This window comes from Chelonia mydas, chromosome 7, assembly GCF_015237465.2.
Source record: "Chelonia mydas isolate rCheMyd1 chromosome 7, rCheMyd1.pri.v2, whole genome shotgun sequence".
NCBI lineage: Eukaryota > Metazoa > Chordata > Testudines > Cheloniidae > Chelonia > Chelonia mydas.
Window position 1 is genome coordinate 71,729,747 of NC_057853.1, and position 25,417 is coordinate 71,755,163.

The 25,417-nt window shown below is 41.8% G+C and overlaps 1 protein-coding gene across 2 annotated transcripts in view; it reads right to left on the bottom strand.

Moving 5' to 3' along the window:
• Positions 1-25,195, bottom strand: part of LDB3 (LIM domain binding 3) — a 200,562-nt gene extending 175,367 nt beyond the window's left edge. Inside the window, exon 1 of one of the 2 annotated variants that reach the window (XM_043552186.1) lies at positions 24,987-25,195. The gene's annotated coding sequence lies outside the window, so the exon portion shown is untranslated. Of the gene's footprint in view, positions 1-13,207; positions 13,307-24,986 lie in introns of those variants that run through there. The other variant, XM_043552187.1, reaches the window with a different exon arrangement.
• Between the last annotated feature and the right edge of the window lie 222 nt (positions 25,196-25,417).

Consider the following 25,417-nt stretch of genomic DNA (forward strand, 5'->3'; position numbering starts at 1 on the left):
CATTCTGAGATTTCATGCACTACAAATTAAGTTATTTTTATACTGACCCTTTCCTTATATTCCAAGTATATGAATTGGGAAGCATTTGCTCCTCTCTCTGCATTGACCTGGTAAACTGGAAAATTTGCTGCAGCACTGGAAAAATATCTGCCCCATGCACCCACCAATTCATGAAAAGATGTTTGTCCCTTGTTTCTACAGCCTTTACTTCTTCTAGGGAAAAATATAATTTATTCTGTTATCATGCAACAGAAGTGGCTTTTTATTGTTTTTCATAAAGTCACCTTTGATTTAGAAAAGATCTGTGCAGCTAAAGCATTTTGATCATGTTACTGTCAGGTGACATTTAAGAATTGTCAATTAAGAAAAGAGTAGCTAAAGACAATACACTTGGACACAGCACTGTTTTCTAGTTTATTTTTGGAAGGTTTGATAATTTGTCTCCATTTCTTAGTAAACTGGACATTTTAAAGAAAAAAATTTTGCTCTCTAGCAAGTCAGAAGATATTAAGACGCTATGCAAACATTATTAAACTACATCTCTCAACCACCATGTGGTGTAGGTTTCAGAGTGGTAGCAGTGTTAGTCTGTATCAGCAGAAAGAATGAGGAGTACTTGTGGCACCTTAGAGACTAACAAATTTATTTGAGCATAAGCTTTTGTGGGCTAAAGCCCACTTCATCAGATGCATGCAGTGGAAAATACAGTAGATAGATAGATAGATAACATGAAAAAATGGGGGTTGCCATACCAACTCTAAATGAGACCAGCCGATTAAGGTGGGCTTTTATAAGCAGGAGAAAAAAAAACTTTTGTAGTGATAATCAGGATGGCCCATTTCAAACAGCTGACAAGAACGTGTGAGTAACAGTAGGGGGAAAATTAGCATGGGGAAATAGTTTTTAGTTAGTATAGTGACTCATTCACTCCCAGTCTTTATTCAAGCCTAATTTAATGGTGTCCAGTTTGCAGATTAATTCCAGTTCTGCTGTTTATCGTTGGAGTCTGTTTTTGAAGGACTGTTTTTGAAGGACAATTGAAGGACAATACCCATGTAATTAAAATCAACACAGCACCAAAGTGGACATGGCTTCAAAGGGAAGATCAGATTTATGAGAGATTCACAGTTTGTACCTGCCTATTCATTACTATGGCTAGACTCCAAGGGTATGTCTGCACTGCACACGAAACCCAAGTTCTGACTCAGGTTTGAGCCCACGCCCCACTTCCATCCACACACAAATCAGTCTAACATGGGTCAGCCAGAACTCAGATCCTAGGACCCTGCTGGGGGAAGTAGATCCCACTGTGACTTGGGTCCAAGCACTGTCATTTTGCAGTGGGGATGCAGGTCAAGCAGCAGACCAGAGTCAGAAGGTTTGCATAGTCCAGTATGGACACGTTAGCATGGCTGTGAGACCTGGGTCCACCAACTGTAAACCCAGGTTTACAATGCAGTGTGGACACTCCGGCACAGGCTTGGAGACACTGTCTACAAGCCCAGGTCCCACAGACTCGGGCTTACTGTGCAGTGTAGACATGCCCAAAGTCTCTGTAAAATACGACACCAGCTTATTTAAGCCCCACCTCACTGCAGGGCTCACTTGTTGATGCTAAAACAATTCATTTGTTAACACCATCAGTTATGGATGAGAAGGTCATAAAGTTTAAACAGCTACTCTCTCACTTGGGCTAATTACTCAGTGTTGACAATACAGTGTAATACTGTATAGGGGACCATGGTGTTAGAGGGGGCAGTCTTCCCTTGGAGAAACTACTGAACCCATGCAGCCACAGGTACTGTCTTTCAAATGAAACATAAAAATCGAGAACTTAATTAGTCCAGGTCATTGAAGAAGAGAGATCCCATAGCACTTTCTACAGGAATAAGGTTGTTATTTCCAAAATTCTGGCTGCATTCCAACTTGAGTAATTGCATTCTGTTTATCTATATTCCCCTTTAATTTCAAATAAGCACAATATGTTCTTCATTTGCTGCACCTCCTAAGAAGCTACATAGTTCCTTCTTGTCATCCCAGATGAATGTAAGTAATCCCTTGTGTTTTGGTGAAAAACAAACAGCAGATTTCCTCAGATAAACTTGAGACAATCAAAGGTACATAATGACCCAGAATCAGTTAAAAGTGTTGATGGGAGGTCAGTCTGTAAGTGGCACTATTGCTACAACTGAAATCCTAAATGCAGTAGAGAGGTTAGAGAGAGCAAAACACCACCACTGCCCTATTTAGTATTTCTTGGGTAAAGATTTAAAGCCAGGAGGAAATAAAGAAGGAAAGTATTCATGTTTAGGCTTATTTTGGCAGTTTGTCAGAAGAGCAATTTGTACAACAGGGATTAATCGTGTACTGGCAAGGAGTTGGCTTAAATCACACCTCTGTATTTCCTACCAAAGGTCCAAATGCTGCCCTGGGTTACCACTGATAATAGATAATACTCCAATAATAGAATTTACTCCAACCCAAATGCAAGATAGACACCTCCAAAACATGCTGCAAAGGGCCCAAAATATATTGCTGTGTGTAATATATGATCATAAAAGCTGCATACTAGGTCAGACTATGGTCCATCTTGGCCAGTATCCTTTCTCCAACAGCGGTCTGTACCAAAGTTTCATGTAGGTGTACAGATTAGGGCAATTATGGAGTAATCCAACCCAATATATATATGGTACAAAAATAATTGACTGGTCAGTTGACCAAATATTGTCAAATTATGGAAAAAATGGTCAAACACTTTAAAGCCCTAATTTATTAGAATAGTGACAAAAAAGAATGAGACTTTATGGTCTTCTCCTCCTTCCCCTCCTGTGAATTTGTGGCAAGTTTCAGAACATGTAGCGGAAGAGCTTCAAAGAAAGATCAGCTGCAGTGTGTTTCATGTAATGTGGAGAGGTCTGAAGCCATAGGTGGCAAGTTATATGGGCCCGTGGTGCATGGCTCCACCAATGTTTGAGCTTATATTTAATCAGAGCCGTTCCGTCCATAAGATGGACTGGGCCAACCGCCCCAGGCTCTGAGCTTTGGGGGGCCCCATGCTTCAGGGTACATGGGGTTCAGGGCAGCCTGGGGGGTTAGCAGGGGTCCTGGCAGCAGTGGGGGGCCTGGTGCTGACCTGCCCTGCCCCAACCCCACTCCACCCCCATTCCACCCCTTCCCCCAAGCCTCTACCCCCGCCTTATCTCTTTCCAGCTTCCACACCCTCCACCGAGCGATGCCAGGAGCCAGTGGAGAGGGGCGGCCTGGGGCCGGGTCGCTTGCTGCTGCCAGCGCCAGGCCCCACACTGACCCCTCAGGCCACCCTAGACCCTGCATCCCCCTGAAGCGCAGGGCCCCCCAATGTGAGCGGCCCGGGGCGATTGCCCCAGTCAGTCCCGGCTCTTCTTGGACCCATTCTGGGCACCAGCAAAAATTATACAAACTTGGCACCCATGTCTGAAGCAGATAACATACTAGGTCTCTTCCATCTCTAGCTATTACAATTCTACTTGTGTGACCGAGATCTACGTAATGTTAATGTAGCACTAGACCAAGTACACAGTAACTTAGTGTCTCACTACTATGGTTCTTCAACATTTTCCATTCTGTGGACCACTATATGAGAGAGATCCTCTCATGGACCACAGAGTCACTGACTCACTACAATAGATACTGCTGTGGAAAAGGAATTAAAATCATTAAATCAATGTTACAGTTTATGAAACAGAACTCTGAGGACAGCTGTAAAGTCTGTACGATTTAATCAGATAAAGGAAACAAATGATGTTTACAAAAATGGCTTAAAAAGCAGTAGGGGACAGGAAAATACCTGAGTAAAATCCCTGAATGGCTACCTCTGTTCAGTTTACTGTTTGAGAAATAAAAGACGCCACTTATTCAGACACTGTTAAACTGAGGTCACTTGTGCCTATTTTTTTGGTGGTTCTCCATATCCATGTGAAAGTTCAAGATAGCTTGGCATTTTCAGGTAGAATGTAGGGAACACATTCTTCTGTCCTGGCCAACATTCCCTTTCAGTACAACAGGATCTAATGCCCAAGGCAGTGTGAACTATGTTTCCATGTTTTCCCACACAGTCACTGTACCAACAGCAGCGTTGTAGAGAAGGGATTCTAGAATGCTCATTTCCCTGCTCTCCCTTTACTGTGTCCCTTTCCCTCCCCACTAACTCTGCCTCACCTACCTCTCTTTCTTGTTCCCTTCTCCATACCACCAAGTTTGCTGTGAAGTCCTGCAGCACAGACGGTGCTAGTTTTGTGCATATTCATGCATCTGGAGCAGAGGACTGGTGGTGTGACAGTCAGTTATATGCAGTCATGAGTGTCACTACAAATGAAATAAAGTCCACCGCCCTCTGTGCTGATCAGATGGTGTCTGATTTTCAAAGACCCAGCGACTGCCGGAGTCAATGGGAAATGCAGGTGCTCAACACATCGGTGGGGGGATCAGGCCCTAAGACCGTAGGGAGAATCTGGGGCAAAGAGAGACAAATAGGTTACTGCAGTGTGTAGTACCATCCAGCAGCAAGTCATTGCCACTAGTATGTAACTGTAATAGGGTCCTCAGTGGGCTGTGAGGCCTAGTGGTTAGCATCCACTCGATGGGGAAATGATAGCAGAGCCCAGGCCCACTACTCACCAGGCTCTTACCCAAGGTCCTAAGAAGGTCAGCAGCATTTGACCTCTGGGGGGGTGGGGGCACCCTCTGAGTTACCCTCCCTGGGTCACTTCCTACCACTACTTCCCTCCACTTCTGGTCCCAGATAAGGCAAAAGACAAATGAAAAGGTAACCAAACCATCAACCCCAACCAGGCTCATTGCATAGTCCTGGCACGTCAGGAAGGCATCTCTAGCTCCTTTTGGGAAGAGCCTTTAGGATACGTCTCTACTCCTCTGCAGCCTCCAGAGCTTGGTTGCTCCCTTTTCAACCCTGTCACCAATTCGTAGACTTTAAGGTCAGAAGGGACCATTATGATCATCTAGTCTGACCTCCTGCACAACGCAGGTCATGGAATCTCACCCACCAACTCCTGTAACAAACCTCTAACTTATGTCTGAGCTATTGAAGTCCTCAAATCGTGGTTTAAAGACTTCAAGGTGCAGAAAATCCTCCAGCAAGTGACCCGTGCCCCACACTGCAGAGGAAGGCGAAAAACCCCCAGGGCCTCTGCCAATCTGCCCTGGGGGAAAATTCCTTCCCTACCCCAAATATGGCGATCAGCTAAACCCTGAGCATGTGGGCAAGACTCACCAGCCAGACACCCAGGAAAGAATTCTCTGTAATAACTCAGATTCCACCCCATCTAACATCCATTACAAGCCATTGGGCATACCTACCACTAGTAGTCAAAGATCAATTAATTGCCAAAATTAGGCTGTCTTGAAGCCAGATATGTCGTTTGACCCCACTGCTTCCCTTGGAAGGCTGTGCCAGAACTTCACTCCTCTGATGGTTAGAAACCTTAGCCTAATTTCAAGTCTAAACTTCCTGGCTGCCAGTTTATATCCATTTGTTCTTGTGTCCACATTGGTACTGAGCTTAAATAATTCTTCTCCCGCCATGGTATTTATCCCTCTGATATATTTATAGAGAGCAATCATATCTCCTCTCAGACTTCTTTTAGTTAGGCTAAACAAGCCAAGCTCCTTGAGTCTCCTTTCATAAGACAGGTTTTCCATTCCTCGGATCATCCTAGTAGCCCTTTTCTGCACCTGTTCCAGTTTTAATTCATCCTTCTTAAACATGGGACACCAGAACTGCACACAGTATTCCAGATGAGGTCTCACCAGTGCCTTGTATAACAGTACTAACACCTCCTTATCTCTACTGGAAATACCTCACCTGATGCATCCCAAGACCGCATTAGCTTTTTTAATGGCCATATCACATTCGCAACTCATAGTCATCCTGTGATCGACCAATACTCCGAGGTCCTTCTCCTCCTCTGTTACTTCTAAATGATGCGTCCTCAGTTTATAACAGAAATTCTTGTTATTAATCCCTAAATACATAACCTTGCACTTTTCACTATTAAATTTCATCCTATTACTATTACTCCAGTTTACAAGGTCATCCAGATCTGCCTGTAATATCCCAGTCCTTCTCTGTATAGGCAATACCTCCCAGCTTTGTGTCATCCACAAACTTTATTAGCACATTCCCACTTTTGTGCCAAGGTCAGTAATAAAAAGATTAAATAAGATTGGTCCCAAAACCAGTCCCTGAGGAACTCCACTAGTAACCTCCCTCCAGCCCGACAGTTCACCTTTCAGTGTGACCCGCTGTAGTCTCCCCTTTAACCAGTTCCTTATCCACCTTTCAATTTTCATATTGACCCCCATCTTTTCCAATTTAGCTAATAATTCTCCATGTGGAACCGTATCAAATGCCTTTCTGAAATCGAGGTAAATTAGATCTACTGTGTTCCCTTTGTCTAAAAAAATCTGTTACCTTCTCAAAGAAGGAGATCGGGTTGGTTTGACAAGATCTACCTTTTGTAAAGCCATGTTGTATTTTGTCCCAATTACCACTGACCTCAATGTCCTTAACTTCTTTCTCTTTCAAAAATTTTTCCAAGACCTTGCATACTACAGATGTCAAACTAACAGGCCTGTAGTTACCCGGATCGCTTTTTTTATCCTTCTTAAAAATAGGAACTATGTTAGCAATTCTCCAGTCATACGGTACAACCCCTGCATTTACAGATTCATTAAAAATTCTTGCTAACAGGCTTGCAATTTCATGTGTCAGTTCCTTTAATATTCTTGGATGAAGATTATCCGGGCCCCCCGATTTAGTCCCATTAAGCTGTTCGAGTTTGGCTTCTACCTCGGATGTGGTAATATCTACCTCCATATCCTCGTTCCCATTTGTGGTCCTACCATTATCCCTAAGCTCATCATTAGCCTTGTTAAAGACTGAGGCAAAGTATTTGTTAAGATATTGGGCCATGCCTACATTATCCTTAACCTCCACTCCATCCTCAGTGTTAAGTGGTCCCTGTCATAAATATAAAGGGAAGGGTAAACCCTTTTGAAATGCCTCCTGGCCAGGGGAAAGCTCCTCTCACCTGTAAAGGGTTAAGAAGCTAAAGGTAACCTCGCTGGCACCTGACCAAAATGACCAATGAGGAGATAAGATACTTTCAAAAGCTGGGAGGAGGGAGAGAAACAAAGGGTCTGTGTGTCTGTCTATATTCTGTCTTTGCCGGGGATAGACCAGGAATGGAGTCTTAGAACTTTTAGTAAGTAATCTAGCTAGATACGCGTTAGATTATGATTTCTTTAAATGGCTGAGAAAAGAATTGTGCTGAATAGAATAACTATTTCTGTCTGTGTATCTTTTTTGTAACTTAAGGTTTTGCCTAGAGGGATTCTCTGTGTTTTGAATCTAATTACCCTGTAAGGTATCTACCATCCTGATTTTACAGGGGGGATTTCTTTATTTCTATTTACTTCTATTTTTATTAAAAGTCTTCTTGTAAGAAAACTGAATGCTTTTTCATTGTTCTCAGATCCAAGGGTTTGGGTCTGTGGTCACCTATGCAAATTGGTGAGGCTTTTTATCCAACATTTCCCAGGAAAGGGTGGTGCAAGTGTTGGGAGGATTGTTCATTGTTCTTAAGATCCAAGGGTCTGGGTCTGTAGTCACCTAGGCAAATTGGTGAGGCTTTTTACCAAACCTTGTCCAGGAAGTGGGGTGCAAGGTTTTGGGAAGTATTTTGGGGGGAAAGACATGTCCAAACAGCTCTTCCCCAGTAACCAGTATTTGTTTGGTGGTGGTAGCGGCCAATCCAAGGACAAAGGGTGGAATATTTTGTACCTTGGGGAAGTTTTGACCTAAGCTCGTAAAGATAAGCTTAGGAGGTTTTTCATGCAGGTCCCCACATCTGTACCCTAGAGTTCAGAGTGGGGGAGGAACCTTGACAGTCCCACTTCTTCTTTCTTTGTTTTCTTCTTATTTATATAGCTATAGAACGTTTTACTATTGCTTTTAATTCCCTTTGCAAGGTCCAACTCTACATGGCTTTTGGCCTTTCTCATTTTAACCCTAGATGTTCTGACCTCAGTAAGGTAGCTTTCCTTGTTAATCCCTCCCATCTTCCACTCCTTGTAGGCTTTCTGCTTTTTCTTAATCACCTCTCTGAGATGCTTGCTCATCCAGGTTGGTCTACAACTCCTGCCTATGAATTGGAGCATGCTCTGCAGGGTTGGAGGGGCGGGGCTAGCTGAGCCCAGTACTGTTCTTGAACCCCTTCCATCCTAGTGTGGGGTTTTTATACCCCATCACATTAACTCAGAGCTTAGTAAAGCACTTTAGGAAACCTGATGATGTAATAAACTATTCTACATAACACCCTTGTTTTTGTCAAAAAAAAACTTCTGATGACTTTTAATTACAGCTTGTTTTAGTTTCTTAATATGCCTTTAAAGAGCATCTTTCTCAAAGTCTTTTAGTTTGCCCAAGCAGGTGGCATTTACTATCTTTAATGGTGACCACCTCCCCCACATTCTTCAGCTTAGACTTCCCCTTAAAACAAGAGATGTACGTAGATAGTAATTATGTTTAATCAGACGAGAAGGTCACAGACTTGACTAACAACATTTAAAAAAAAATTCAGGGAACAGGATGAAATTTTCTCTTCCAATATCAAAATGAAGGATTATCCAGAGTTCAGCAAGTCCCACCAGTGTTGCCCAGCAGTTGATTGATAGAAACAGCTGTGAATTCATGTCACAAAGGAGATGCAACTGTAAAGGTAACAATGATACTCTAACGTGGACACTAATGTATCTCGTGCGCAAGGGGGAGAATGGTTACCTCAAAGTAATGTCTCAGTATAGAACCAGGTCATGGTTTGACAACTAATAGCAAATTCATGAGTAGTGGAAACAATTCGTAAATGCTTGGATACTACATTGGTGTACTATAAAGAAAGAGCTTGAGGAAAGTTATGACTGACGCTTGGAAGTACACTACTATCAACTGAATGGAAAGACAAAAACCTAGCATCAATGCAGAGTTAAGATTGAGGAAGTAAGCACTAATCAAGTCACAGAAATTCCAAGTGACAAGGTTTCTTTGACTACATTAACTTTGTCACATTGCTTATCCTGTATATTTTATTTGCAGCAGTGAATTAGTACCCTGAACATTACTGTGAGAACAAAATTGTAACATCTATAACAGTGGTTTTCAAACTGTTGGTCGCAACCCAGTACTGGGTCCTGGAATCTAAGGCACTGGGTCGTGGCAGCTCTGGTCAGCACCGCCGACCGGGCCGTTAAAAGTCATGTCTGAGATGCTGCCTGGCTAAGGCAGGCTAGTCCCTACCTGTTCTGACACCATGCTGCGCCCCAGAAGCGGCCAACAGCAGGTCCGGCTCCAAGGCGGGGAGCCACAGGGCTCCATGCACTGCCCCTTCCCCAAGCACTGGCTCTACACTCCCATTGGCTGGTTCCTGGCCAATGGGAGCTGGGGGGTGGCGCCTGTGGGCAAGAGCCACGCGGAGCCACTTGCACGCCTCCGCCTAGGAGCCAGACCTGCTGCTGACCATTTGTCCGCGGTGCCAGGACAGGCAGGAAGCCTGGCTTAGCAGCCCTACTGCACTGCTGACCAGGAGCCACGCAAGGTAAGCCCATGTCCCAACTCTGTCTCCCAATCCCCTGCCCCAGTCCTGAGCCCCCCCAAACCCAGAGCCCCCTCCTGCATCCCAAACCCCTCATCCCTGGCCCCACCCCAGAGCCTTCACCCCCACCCCAGAGCCCTGACCTCCTCTCACATCCCAACCCCCTGCTCCACCCCAAAGCCACTCCCACATCCCAAGTCCCTCCTCCCCAGTTCTGTTGGGTTGTGGGCATCAACAATTTTCTTCAACTGGGTTGCCAGAAACAAGTTTGAAAACCACTGATCTATAAGATTAAGAATCTCCAAGATATTTACAGCAGAGGTAGGTTGGTTGACACTTGACTTAGGCTCTGATCCTGCAATGAGCTCTATGCATATGCAGAAGATAGTCCTTCAGAGAAGCTACTGTTTCTATTTTGATAACAATCCCCTTGGTAAACTGAATGAAATTTCCTTCTTCAAAATTAAATCTTCAATATCTCTTTGCCTCAGTATAATATGTCAAATGAGGACAATAATATTTAACAGGTTTCAGAGTAGCAGCCGTGATAGTCTGTATCTGCAAAAAGAAAAGGAGTACTCATGGCACCTTAAAGACTAACAAATTTATTTGAGCATAAGTTTTCGTGAGCTACAGCTCACTTGAAGTGAGCTGTAGCTCACAAAAGCTTATGCTCAAATAAATTGGTTAGTCTCTAAGGTGCCAATAATATTTAACATATCCAATCATTAAAGCAAGTGACTAGGTTAGTTGCACTCACCAACACATCTGTTTGGGGGAAATCAATCCAATATACTAATATGCCTATTTTAAGTATGATGTTCTGTTACGGTAATCCCAGATATTCCAAATCTTTGGTTTAAGCAAAGGTTAGTTATGTTTCCCATGGCTGCAGTTAGTTCAAATCAGATCCTGTAGGAATGGTATTTCAGGCTAAGCTCCTAAGTGGGGTTCAGGAACCTCAATGGAGCTTAGCATTAGGCCTATGGAGTTCAGACACCCTTAAAGTCCCCTGAACTTCTATAATGCTGAGGTTTGCCTATATAATGCTAGGCAATCAAATGTGCAAGATTAAAGTGTTTATAACTGGGGCCTCAAAATTAAGGGAAGTGAAAACTGGTCCAGATAAAATAACTGATTCAAACTTCATCAGAAGAATAATGATAAAAATCTGAATCTCCTTGGAGATCCAGAGGAGTTTTAAAAATAAACAAAAACAAACATTTCATGAGAAGTGTCAGACTGACAGTCCTGAGGTCCCTTACTTATCCAGCGAATGTGTACCATGTGGGCAGCAGCCATGTGAGTCTACCCACATGGCCCCAGCAATATGCCTTGTTCCTTACCCAGATGACCCACTATTATAGGTGAGAGTGGGTAGTTAAGTCACTCGACTTCTGTATTGAGACTGCCATCAAGCTTGACAATTTGTGCCAGCTGTGATGGCCATTTGTGATGTGAACTGCAATCCACTAGTAGATCCAGGACACAAAGCTTACTCCATATTCAAACACACCTTGGATGGTTCTTAGTTTTAATTGCTATGCCTCTGGATACTTCCTTATTTTGGGAGACTCTGGAAGTGGAAATGCTACATGAAGAGCAAATTACCTGGAAGCAGTAAAACCAGGAAGCAGTAAAATCTTCACTCTACCAAATGCTACAGTACTAAGAAAAAATTGTCTTTTATAAAATGTTTTACTAGGATTTACTCTAAACACTCTAATAAAATGAGAATATGGGACCAAATCCTGAGTTTGAGCACCGTCTACTCCCATGGTTTTCAAAACAAAGAGTCAAGGGCACCTGAGCCATAACAAGATTGGTCTTATATGTAGGAAGAGTATAATCTATTGATTGCAAATGAATATATCATTCATAATGTAGTCCTCTATGATTTGGTGATATGAGGCCTGTAAACTATTTCACCTTCAGAGGTGGATAAACTGAAAGAATTTTATTTTGATGGTCGGATCCCAAAATGATCAAGTCAGACCAACATTCAAACAACTTGCTCAACAGCTTTTACATGCACAACACCAAAGGCTTTTTGTTTTTTGGTAATGTCTACCAATAAAGAAAAATGTTAATGTCTAAGGATATTTTATAAAAATACACAGCAACCCACTTTATACACAGCTCATTTACAAATTATATATGCTACTTGTGCATATGGCAACGTCCTTCCATTGGCTAGGGTGTACCATACCCAATCTCTGGGCAGAGCTGGAGTTTTCACCTTATGTTTTTCTATGCTGTTCCAATTCCAGAGTTATTTCTGAGGGGGGTTTTTTTGCAGAAGAAGGAAAGCAGTTAGAAACTGTAAGTCTTTCCTCATAATAATGTCCAGCCACTGTTGCTTAAATGGTCAGCAGTTTGGGATTGTTAAATTCAGCTTTGTTCGTGTTATGACATTGTAATGCATTTCTACTTGATGCCAGCATAAATCCTTTATTAATTGGAGCTACAAGCTTTGTTAGATCTAATGCCTCAAATAACATGAAAAGAGCAGATGTGTATCACAGAGAAACTACGTATGGATAATCAGCATGTCTGTTTATATTCTTGCATCCTTTAGCATTAGAAAAGGTTTGAAATAGTACTATCAGTTTGGATCATGGGTTCTCAGTATGTACATCCAGCTTTAATTCACATACCTATAGCATTTAACCTACGAATATCATGCAATATAGAAGTTACACTATTTAAATGGTGCAGGTCTTCACAGAGGGATGTATAGAAATTATGCTGCTGCTGGAGAGATGCTTTAAAACAAATTGACTTTTAAACTAGGATTGGCACCCCAAAAAAAGGGGACAAAAAAAAGACTACAGATTTTTAATAATACAATTAAAATTAAAGTTCATCAGCTTATTGCTTTCATGAACAAAATCTGATGATGGGTCATATTAACAAATAATAGAATATATTTTGCTAGTTAGCTGTAGAATATAGGTTTAAAAACATTTTTTGAGACTAGCTCAGAAGCAATTTTTGGCTCAAAATTTTAAAAATAAGACAGTTTGGCAAATACAAATGGATTATTCCAAGTGTATCACAAACACACCCCCTAGCATACAACTAATTAGAAAAATAAAATGATAAATGTAGAAGGAGGCTTAAAAGTAGTTTTTGGTCTGTTGCGGGGGAAGGAAGGAGGAAGGGAGGGAGAGAGGAATGATGTGCTGGCTGCTAACAGCCCCTGTTGAATACTGGGTGACCTGTGTGCTTTGGAGGGGGGGGGCGGGGAACAAAAAAGAACAGCTGATCCTATGTGATTAGTGAACAAATGGTCTGAAGTAAATCCCAGCTAGCACATCAGACTGATTAAATACCCCAACAGGCACAAGCATGAAATGCAAACAACATGACAGCCACTTCAGTAAATAAAATTAGCATGCTCCATTCTGAGAGGAAAGGGAAGAAAACTATCAGCAAGAGATAGAAACAACATGCAGTAAGTGCAAAGTAGTAAAGAAAAGCCCTTGGTTACTAGGAAAAGAATTAGTGTAGCTAGATAGTTGACAATGCTTAGATAGAGTCCCGCTGGTCACTTCTACCTGAGAGTAGCTCTGCAGGTGTCCTCTGGTACTCTTGTGGCTCTCCTGTTGCTCCAGCTGCAGATTTATCTGATCCCTGCATCCCCAGTGACGTAGTCCACTCAGGCCAAAAGGGGGGGGGGGGGGGGGGGGAGCTTGCTTAAGGTGGATCTCTTAAAGCCACAGTGCCACATTTCTTTTAAAATATTTTTAGAGTTTGCTTTAAACTTGGTTAGTTTTTACCTTTTGGCCACATACTGGCCAACATTCAGAATCTACAGTTTGGGGTGGGGGAACTGGAACACATATTTCACTCCATTTCATTGGGAGAACTTTTTTGGGAACAAAACAAATATTTAACCCTAAAATAAATAGGGACAGTTGAATTGTATGAAATTGGGTAGTCAGCAGGTGCTGATCATGTTACCCTTAGACCCAAACTGCAACTGTTATTCATGTGAGTAGCCACACTGGCTTAAATGTAACTACTCACATGAGTAAGAATTGTCATGTGTGGTCATTGAATAGACATATACGTGCAACAATGGTTGCTTCCAGCTGATGAAATAAAATGTACCAACTCTATGAAACTTCTGTGAGTTTGAGATTCAGGGGAAAAGGGGAGGTACAAGCAGAAGGCATTCTCTCCCACATGCAGAAATGGAGCAGGACTGACACTCCAACAGTTTTGGCTGAGAGGAAAATGCATGCCAGCTATAAGCAAACATGTACACTATGTACACAATCCAATTATTAATTTTAATTTTCATTGTTAATCTTATTGACGGCATCCTTCAATTTCCACTAAGATTTTTGAGTGTGTCATTCTCAGAGATCTTTGTCAGAGGAAAGTTATAACAATTTTGGCATCACCACTTGAATGATTAGGAACATGTTAAGTGAGATTTTCAGAAGAGCTCAGCATTGGCCTGATTCTGTTTCCACTGAAGTCAATAGAAAATTTTAACTTTAATGGGAGCAGAGGGAGGCCGCTTTTGAAAATTCCACTGTTTTAGTTTAGATTTGCTTCTCTTTTTTTGAGGGACAAGAAATAAAATAAGAATAGATCCAAATTTTTGCATATCTGTCAAATGAACCTATATTTGGAGTTCAAGAAGGTTCGGTTAACGTTAACCCATTTCTTTTGTGTGCCACCAAGCTTCCCAACACTGGCCAAGAGAAGAAGTGAAAATAGTCTGGGCAAGATTAGATCCTCATTTGCACCCATGCCATTCCAATTCCATTTCCTTCAATAGGATTGCGTGGGAGTAATGAGGACAGAATCTGACCCTTCATTTGGGTCTGATCCTGACAACTGTATGAGTTGCACATAACCCTGGTGCTCTCCACTGGCTTCAACTGCAGTGGTATACTGGTGCCAAATCTTTAAAGTCCTCAGTGGGTGGAGCTCTCTCTTGCTCTGTATGATCCACCAAAGCAGTTGTAACCAAGGGAACGTAATGGCTGATGAAGCAGAGGATGAAACTGTCAGCGGCCAGACATTCTCACTGGCAGACCCTTTGCAATGAGTGTATTAAAGATTAAATGTAGGATCCCAAATGTAAAATTCTACAACAGACTTTTAGCAACATGCAGTTCTGTGGCATTGGTCATTGGTCACTCTGCAAAGACAGGTGGCTGCAAATTTGCCCCGGTGGCCAGTCTTGAGGTAGACATTTTTGAGAAGTGGTTGGACTGTCTTACCCATCTGAATATTCTTTACCCATAACTCATCTCTGAGACTGTAGAAAACGCTCACATGTATATGTTTTGGATGGCTCATGGGATTAGTTTAATGGCATAAGAGTCTTTCGGTTCTTGCTCACTGATTCAACTAAAGACAAGTTGAAAAATTCTAAAGTCTGTGAAATGACTTGGTCCACTTCCTAGTGGTCAGGTGTTTGGATCACAAATTGCATCAGCTGGCAGCCTAAAAGAACAAGGACTGAATGGGCAGCACTGATAGTGATCTAGACTCACTCTCAGTGGTGATCAGGTATCAGGTACAGTGGCAGAGAAGCACAAGTGAAACTTGCACTGCCTATACTTTGCACATACTATACCAGTTCTAATAAATGAAGCATTTCAGTCTCCAATGCTATCAATTGGTCACATTGCAGAATAAGCATTGCATTCAGTTTTTAGAAAGGACAGAAAAGCTTGGCTTTTACCATGTGATCATGTACAGTGCTTAGCACTTTAATAACAACATTGATTCCTAGTATCTTCTACCCAGTGCTAAGTGCAGAAGTATAAGGTTCAATGGTCTGCTCTTCCCTTTGTGAATGATGAATAAACTGACTCAAACCAACCTACAATCTTCACTTCCCTATTGATTAAAGAATGCAAGGAATTTCTTTAAAAACAGGACCACAGAAGTGTCCAATACAAAGGCTGGCTCAAATGGTGATATGGCATAGTTACTGAATAATGCCAAACTGACCCATAAAAGAAGGAATCTACTATTTTAGAGTTTTACAAGTGATTTTATTTTGCAAAACAAGTCAAAGTGAAACTCAGAGGATATTCAGATTTGCTGTAAATGAGATGAAGAACTCCAGGACATCTACATTAATTACTTTATACACTTTTACCATAGGATTGCATCAGTTTTAGCAACAATCTTTGCTCAGCATACACTTTTTTAAAAGGTGCATTTGTAATATTACCCATATGACAACTTAGCTGTTATACAGAAATCAAGTAAAACATTATTACCTACTGACTTCTGCCTTAGAGTTTTCCTCACAAATGAAAAAACGAGGAAGTCAAATACTGTAATCTCCATTGGAAATCTCTGTCAATTCACTGAGCTGCACCATTCACATAACATCCCAAGACCTGGTATGACAAGACACCATTATTTAAGTGCAAGTCAAGGTGGAGTCTCAGTGGAAATGAACCCAAGCACAAAAGTGCAGTTTACAACCCAAACTCCCCCTGGGTTCAGACCAGTCTCTAAATGTCAGTGTGTTGTCTACAAAATAAATTCTGATGCTCCAATTGCAGATGTAAACAGAAAACAGGAATTCACTGAAGTTTAAATTAGATATCCAGCTTTCCCAATAAATAGAGGCAGTAAATAATCAGTGGCATATGTCTGCCATCTATGCAGTGACAGGCATTGTCCATCCCTTCCATTTCATCTCTCTCTAGAGACCTTCCCATGCTCACATCACAGTTCATGGCTGATTAATATGTACATTTATCTTTATTAAGACAAAGACTGATTCATGTGTGTCAGGATAGGGGAAAGAAACATCTAAATTTTTACCTTTTCCAGAAATCAGTACCCATAATAATATAAATAATATTTAGCATTCTCATAACTAATTAAGCCTTACAATACCTCTGTGAGATAAACAATAGTATGCCTGTTTATAGATGAGGGAACTTGGACAGAGAGGTGAAGTGATCTGCCCAAGGTCGCAGAGGGAGTCAGTGTCAGAGCTGGGATTAGAACTTTCTATCTATTTTGGGCCTCATAATCTTTAATGTATCTATCCTCAGATGAGGTAGGCAAATACTATTATTCCCATTTTATAGATAGGGAACAGAAGCACAGAAAGACTAAGTGACTTTTTCAAGGATACCAGGAAGTCTGTGGTGGAGGAAGGAACTGAACCAGAAGCGCCCATGTCTGAGATTAGCACCCTACCCTGTGGATCATCCTTCCTTTCTAGAGCATGTTTGCTATCTGGAAATTTCTGACTTTAACAACTGCCATCATCCCACTATATTACACCCCAAAAGCCATAAGAAAACTCTCTGGTGTCCTGTTGTCTCCTGCACTGAGATAGCACTTGTGAAAGTAACCAAACATATATGCACAAATATTAATAGACAGACATCTGTAGTTTTAACAAGGGATAGTTTGGTGGCCTCCATGCAATGACTTGGACTCAGCCTGGCTCCCTGTAGACAGGAGCACTTATCACGCAAACCACATAACAACTGGCACTAATTGCCCCTCCCCCTCTTGTTGACAGACTCAGCAGGGAGGTGAATGACTGAATGGCCTGAAGTGTAAACTATCCTCTAGTTCCAAGAGGTCGGCCCTGAGCTGTTTCAGAGTAGCAGCCGTGTTAGTCTGTATCTGCAAAAAGAACAGGAGTACTTGTGGCACCTTAGAGACTAACAAATTTATTAGAGTATAAGCTTTCGTGGATACAAAACTGACATCAGGAATCATAGCATTCAAAAACCGGTAGGAGAACGCTTCAACCTCTCTGGCCACTCAGTAAAAGATTTAAGGGTGGCAATTTTGCAACAGAAAAGCTTCAAAAACAGACTCCAAGGAGAAACTGCTGAGCTTGAATTGGACTGGGAGTGGCTGGGTCATTACACACATTGAATCTATTTCCCTAAAGTTAAGTATCCTCACACCTTCTTATCAACTGTCTAAATGGGCCATCTTGATTATCACTACAAAAGTTTTTTTCTCCTGCTGATAATAGCTCATCTTAACGAATTAGCCTCTCACAGTTTGTATTGCAACTTCCAACTTCATATATCTCTCTTCCTACTATATGTTCCATTCTATGCAGTCGATGAAGTGGGCTATAGTCCATGAAAGCTTATGCTCTAATAAATTTGTTAGTCTCTAAGGTGCCACAGGTACTCCGGTTCTTTTGGCCCTGAGCTGGAGGGACCAAGTATAATGTAATGTTGACAATATTGCATTACTGCTGCCCATGCCGTACCTCTTCTGTGGAGAAAGGACCTCAGACATGAGCATTTTTCATGAACACTAAAATCATGTGATCATTAAAAACAATAACCAAGGCTTTTTAAAACATGCATTACAAACTGGATGTGACCTCTATATAATACCTTAACGGACCATAACACTCATCACATTGAAGGCTCATCTATACAGAGTGCGGCATGTGGCAAGTCAAGTGTGAATCTACAGTGCACTAGCTTAAACAGCTGTATATCAAAGCACACAATGGAACTTTAACTGTGTGGCAGCACGATCCATGAGATCACTTAGTGCACTGCAAGCTAGTGTGCTGTAGATTTATACCCCCGCTTGCCACACACTAAGTCTCTGTATAGACAGGCCCTTACTTTAAGAATCCAGAGCTGAGAAATATTTTGCTCTTTCACCAGTGCACTCACTACGATAATCTGCAGAAAACATTTTCCAGGGATGGGAAGAATTACCCAGACTTTTCCAAGAATTTTGGATCTCTTATTTTAGATGTGACACATAAACTGCCTTTCTCACAGTGCCTGCAAAGTATCACTTTTGGCATGCGATAGTCAGGGATGGAGATAATGATTTAAAAATAATAATGGCAAACTCTGGAAAATGGCCGCTGCCATGTGCTATCTCTCATTGGATATTTGTAGGATAGCATCCTGTCCCTCTCCCTCTTAACGCCACCAGCTGGGCCAATAACTGCAAGTCTGTTATATTTTGATTAATTTTACTATTAAATAGGGCAGGGGACAGATTTTCATGATTAGACCAAAATATATGCCTGACAATTTAGATCTAATACAGCTGTGGTCTTGATGTGCCTCATCAACCAGAACTGGACAGAGAATATATACAAGGTAACATTTGGCACCCAGCATCAGTTAGAAGACTCTAGCAGAGATGTTCAGTGAGTAAGGTGCTTTCAGGATAAGACTGAGCCACTGAATGATGATTCAGCCTAATTCTCTCACTCTCCTCATCACTTGGAGGGATTCTTTCATTCTGTTTTTAATTATACCTACTGTGCTGTGGCAGAGGACAGAAATTAACCTACCATCAACTAACTACAGTGCAATAGACAGAAATAGAGCTGGATAGATGACAGCTTTTTTGGTTTGCTAGTAATTCTGAAAAAAAATCACTTTGTGTCAAACCAAAAATGATATTTTTCAAAGTTTTCAGTAAAAATAAAAAAAAGAAAAGAAAGTTTCAGGGCAAACAAAATGTTGCATTTAAATTCTGAGGTTTCTTAATGTCTTACATTTTTTAATAAAATTAAGGAAATTTTGAAACAAAAAGTTGTTTTTAATTGAAAAATCAGACGGGTCTAGTTTTTAAAAATTGTCTAAACCAAACATTTTTTGATTTTTAAAGTTTTTTTTTCGACCAAAACAATTCAGTAAAAATTGACACACATTAATTTCAGTCACTGAATCTGCATTTTTGTTGAAAAAATTTCAGTCTAAAAACTTCACCCAGTTCTAGACAAAGGGCTAATCTCACCATCACTTCAGTGGAGTTATATTATACACCAGGGATGAATCTGTAAGCACTGTGAGCCAATCTTCCCTACCCTCTTTGTATTCTTTAGCTTTGGCATATGTACAGTACTGGGAACAATTTTTAGCTGCTGTGGTTCAAATCTTTATAGCTCATATAGTCTCCTCAGCTCTAGCTATGGGAATTAAGCCTCAGAATGTGGCACTGAATTAAACCCGAGGGCAATCCAACAGTTTGAGATAGAGCTGCCTGAACAATTTATAGATAGAGGAGATGTGTTGTAATAAATCCCTTTGGAACAGTTCCTGGATGCTTACGGCTAGATTAAAGGTCACAGTACTGTGTACAGGCAGACTGTCTCAATCTAGCATGAGCCCTAATGAACATGCTGCAAACTGATTTTTTGGACAATATGACAAATCAAACTGAAATAATTCACAGAGGTTTGAAATAATGGTGACATGACACTGATTTGTCGAAGAAGGGCTAATAGAAATGTGAGTGTATGATAGGACTTACTGATTGTGCCCACTTTAGTTAATGTTGCAGAACAGTTTCCATTGTTAACCATTTTCACGGCTTCATCACTTTCTAAAACCTTTATCTTTGGTACTGAAATTTTCCATGATATGTCTCTGCCTGCTGCTGATTTCTATTATAATTTGGCAAAAATCTTCCATTTTTCATTCATTTAAAGACTAGAAGGGACCATTGTGATCAGCTAGTCTGACCTCCTGCATAATACAAGCCATTGGATTTCACTCAGTAATTCCTGCATTTAGCCCAATAACTTGTCCATAAACTATAGTATATCTATTAGAAAGGCACCCAGTCTTGATTTTAAACTTTCAGTGACATACGATCCATTGCATTTCATGATAAACTGCTTCAACTAGAGTGTTTAGTTATGAGAAAGAGCAAAATAATAAGAAAACGCCAAGCAACCAATTTTCACCAATATAAAAACTAAATTATTAATTCTTCCCAAGGCAAAAAACAGCGGAACCTTCAAATTTTAAATGTCACACATGCATAGTCCCTGACCTATATAAGCTCACAGAAGTTGGGGTGGGGGGGGGGGATGGTTTTGAAATATGAAATCTATGAACTTTGAAAGCATGCCATGGCAACATGTAGTAAGAAACAGCATTAACTTTCAAGCAAAAGTGTGTACTGTGAAGCACGCATACATGGTATTTAACTGCCTAGCGTCCTAAAATCTGCTCCCAAGTTTGTACAGTATTTTCCAAACATTATCCAATTATGTCTCACGTAACTCCCGTCTACTACATAGCTATCATTAGCTCCGTTTTACATATGGGGAGACCATGGTGGATAAAAATTGATGTAAAAAAAAATTAAAAATGAGATTTATTTAAATCATTTTTTTAAATTTAAATTAAAGACATTTTTCTTTTTAAAACTAAACCAATTAAATTTGAAATTATGAAAACCTGTGTTAAGGCCTAAATTTTTATAATCTATTAAAATCATTTAAATTAAATACCAAACTAAAATAAAATAAAATAAATTAAAATAATTAAGCAGTACATGTTTGCTGAAAAACTTTTAAAGAAAGTTAAACCACTGGACTGGTGTCAATCACTCGCTTAGCACCTGGAACCAAAGACTGTTTAAGTGCTAAAGCAGCTTTTGATGGCAGTACTCTCTTCTGCCAGTGTAGAAAGAATATTTCTTCATTTCTGTTTATTCAACTAGTTCAGTTCAATGTCTAGTTCATTTAAAGTTAAGAAACTAATTGGGAGTTGGAAAAGAAGGAAAGCTTCTTTTCCTTTTTAATTCTGTGAATAAAAAGTAGGTCTGAGAGGATGAGATCTACCAGTTCTAAAACCCTGAAGGGCTTGGTGATCAGAAACAATCACGTCAATTCAGTGACTACATAAAATAGTTCCTTTGCTTTGCAGTTAGTTTTAAATGCAAAACTGTGTTTGATCTTTTTTTTCCTTATGTTTTAAGGTAGTTTTATTTAACAAATGAAACATTATTATATTATGTTTTAGTGCTTTTTTAATTGAATTCCAATTTCCATTCATACATTGCTTGACCCAAATCATAAATAAAAAATTAATCTAGCAAATAAGAAATGTATCATGAACCATTTTCTAACATAATACAAAATCTAAAAACTAAGAACATGAATATTTAAGCTACATAACTGCTTAAATAAATACATAAATATGTTATATCTTCCTAGTTAGCAAAAATATGTTTCAAATAGAGTGTAAAAACTATACTTAAGTTGCAAATCAATATGTTTTAATGGTTACCAACCAACAGGACTAAACTTTTTGTTAGGTAAATAACTAAAAAGTACAAATGCAAAACAAGATTAAAATCAATTATTTAAATCAAGATTTCATGCTTGCTGCTTTAAATCAAGATTAAAATCAGTTATTTAAATCGTTTTTTATTTAAATCAGACAACTCTGGGGGAAATTGAGGCTCAGAGTTGAGTGACTAATCCATTACGGCAATGTGCCTCCTAGGTAAGACATGGACTTTTGAGTCAGCATGTTAATCCTGGATGAGATGCTAACATACTGTGTAACTTTGGGCATATCACTTATCCTTTCTATGCCATGGAACAAAAGCAAAATCCCAGCTCAAAACCCAATCTCAATTTTAGGATATTCAAAATCTGGTCCAAATTTTGTGGCTCAGCCCCATCACTATACAAAAGGGGGAAAAAAAATCCTATGGCTCAGGTGAGACAAACCTAAGTGACTAAAACCTCTGGCCCATCAAATACAGGAACCATACAATTTTCTCCAGCCCTTGACGCCTAAAATACTGACATCTTTAACACTTCAGTTAGCTTTGTTCTTCCAAGTAGTAAACTTTTCCAATTCAAAAGGTATGCAGAAAGATTGTTTTTACTTCTCTGCAGCAGAGAGGAAAGAAGATCAGCAATATATTGATGCTTAGATGATGTAACCCTTCTGTCCATCAGAGTTGGCAGCAACAAGGGCCGGGTTCAGTATCTAGGGGTTCCATTCCAATAACACAGTGCAAAAGTGGCTTGAGCCCCCACCCAGTAACCTGGGACAATTATATACCACCCCCGCTGGGCGCCTCTAAGAGGCAATACCTTCCCTCTCGCAAGCACAGAGTCTGAGTGTAGCAAAAGCCTTTTAATAACAGAGAGAAACAATGTGTCATTATGTTGGGGAAACACCACCAACAGGATTCATAACACAACCCATGAGCAAAAAACCCACCCTAAGCAAATTGGGCTGTGTCCTTTCCGTTTGGTTCTTGAGTCCAGCAACCCAAAAGTCACCCAAAGTCCCAAAAGTCTATGTCCCTGGTCAGTGCAGCCCCAGAGTTCGAAAGTTTATCTGCAGAATTTTACCTCCCAACCTGGGTGGAGATTGGGGGTTAAGGAACACCTTACGTGGTCCGAAGCAGATTGCCCCACCTCTCCGTGGGGCTCCGCTCTGCTCCACTCCACTCCACCAGCTGTCCCACGAATCGCTCTGCTCTGCCAGCCACCCCGCAAACTGCTCGGCTCCACCAGCCGCTCTGCTCTGCCAGCTGTCCCAAGAGTCGCTCCAGCTGTCCCGCAATATATCTTCAGGCCTCCCCCGCCACTACTTACCACAACACTCAGTGATTTCAGCTCTTAGTAATGTTAGCTCTTTTGTGATTTCAGTTTGTAGTAGGGGAGCCTCAGTGCTGGTGCACCATTGGCCCAAAGAGAATTCAGCTCAGCAGCCTGTAACTGGACTCCTAATGGAATCAAAATTAGCTCTGATATTCCACAGTGGAGAGAGGAGATGTAATTGGCATGTAGAACCCTCACCAGGGGACCCATACTCACCCCCAACCTCTCTCAATTCACTGAGTTTTGGAACCCATGTCCCTTGCCTAGCGAGTGCTACTTAGTTGATGGCAAGTCCCTCCATCATAACAAACGGCCAAGTACAGTTCCACTGTCCTTGATTCACATAATCAGGATAATAACAATTTATTCTTCCTGCCCCAATAACACAGAAACTGGGGATCCCACAGCAGCCAAAGTGACCATTTGGGCAGCTATGGGCTCATGCTAGGCAAATGAGATCAGCCCCTGAAGTTCTTTTCCACAACTTGCCACAACTCACCACCAGATGTCAGGGTGGAGCTCATCCTGACTCTGCTTACTTGAGAAATGTATAAATCACATAAGAGCAAACAGGAATTAACAAATTGCCTGTGTAATTTGCACTTCGCAATGTTTTTGTGCGGAGAGCAGAATGAAGGACAAAGTGAAAGGAACACCATGTAAGGAAAAATCTCTCAACTGCCTCAGTTCTATCACAGTAGCTAAAAGAAAGTTACATGAATTTATTACACAGGTTTACTGGAGGCTTCAATAATACAAGCTTTTGCAGGGCTTTCTATGGGGAGAGGGTGCCCAGTACCCACAGTGGCTGGTAGCAGGACCAGTGCCTACTAACCATGGGGGTGGGTACTCACTATGCAGCAGATGAGGAAATCTTTTGCAGTCTGCAGCGGTTGGGTGGTCTTGACTGCCAGGACCTGGTTCCCTGCCTGTCTCGCTCCCCGCTGTGTAGGGAAGTAAGCAGTGCTGTGGTGAAGGGTCATGGTGAAGGGTCGGGAGCAGAAGGCTACACCCGTAAGTTCTGGCCCCCTGTCAGACACAGACCACTCCTTGCCCTGACCCATCAGCATAGCCCCATCCACTTCCCCTATGCAGACTCTGTCTGGCAGGGGAAGCAGATGGGGCTCTGTGCATTGGGGCTCTGTGCAGAACGGCCAGGGACTGGAGTCAGGAGGGGCCTTTGTTTGACAGGGGCATCAATACTCACAGCGTGCAGAGTCCCTGCCAGCCTCCTCAGCAGAGGAGGGTAACTGCCAGTTGGTAACTATGCCAGTAGGGGAGCAAGACATGTAGGGAGCATGGTCTCAGCAGCTGAGAGCACCTTCTCAGAGAACCGGCCACTTCCTCTCCTGGACAGAGCCCCCTGTTAATCCCGGCCCCTCATCGCATTCCCATCAGGTCCTCATGCCCCCTCCCAATAACCTCACAGTGGCCACCCACCACAACCCACCCAATTTGGGAGACTTTATTCTACAGCCATCCATTACACAGGTTCAGTAAGATTATGGGTTCTCATAAGAGTCCTGGGCAGAATTCCTCATCCTAAATTAATGGAGGAGCAAATGGCGGCGGGAGATGAGAAACAACATAGCTCAGAAAGGGCTTAGTCCTGCTCCCATTCAAGTCAATGGGAAACCTCCCATGGACTCGAATGCTGCAAGATGTAGGCCCTAGTGAATGCAACCTCCCAATCAAAAGGCAGTTTTACTTCTGGTGCTCACATGTCCTCCCAAAGTCCATCTCCCTCTGCGGCTGGTGCGCTGCGGCCACTGCTGACCGGCATGACCTATGGTGCAAGGCTTTGAGGAGACACGTGCAGAGAAAGGGAGAAGAAGATGATATTTAGATAAATCCCTTCCCACTTGGTTTCTTGTTAAATTAAAAGTGTGGGTGCCAAAAGCTAAAGCATGGGGGGGGGGGTCTCACCTCCTTGGAGCTCAGGGAGAAACTTAAAGGCAGAGACCTACCTTCTGGCACAGAGCCAGTGGTGCTCTCTCCCCCAGCTTGCCAGCAGCCTGTCTGGTTTTTCCCCTCTCTCCTCTTCTCTGTCTTTGCTCCTGAGGGCCGCAGAAAGGGGATGGAACCCTCACTTGGGGATTCCCAGCTCTGGGCTCAGCCTCCAGGGGGCCCTATCCCAAGGCCCTATCCCAAGATGGCTACCAGAGGCCTATGACAGCCCCCTGGCTTGCAGCAGGCTTGGAGTCAGGGGTGGGACAGAAGGAACCAGAAACCCCCACTGGGGCCAATTAGGGAGCTTGAAGTGGACAGGCAGTCGGCTACACCAATAACAAGTAAGGGCTGCACAGCCCCCACATGTTAACAGGAGAGGGGACAGCTGATCCTGGCTGAAAGGGAAGCAAATTTGAAGGGAAAAAAACAAACAAAAACCCTAGGAGAG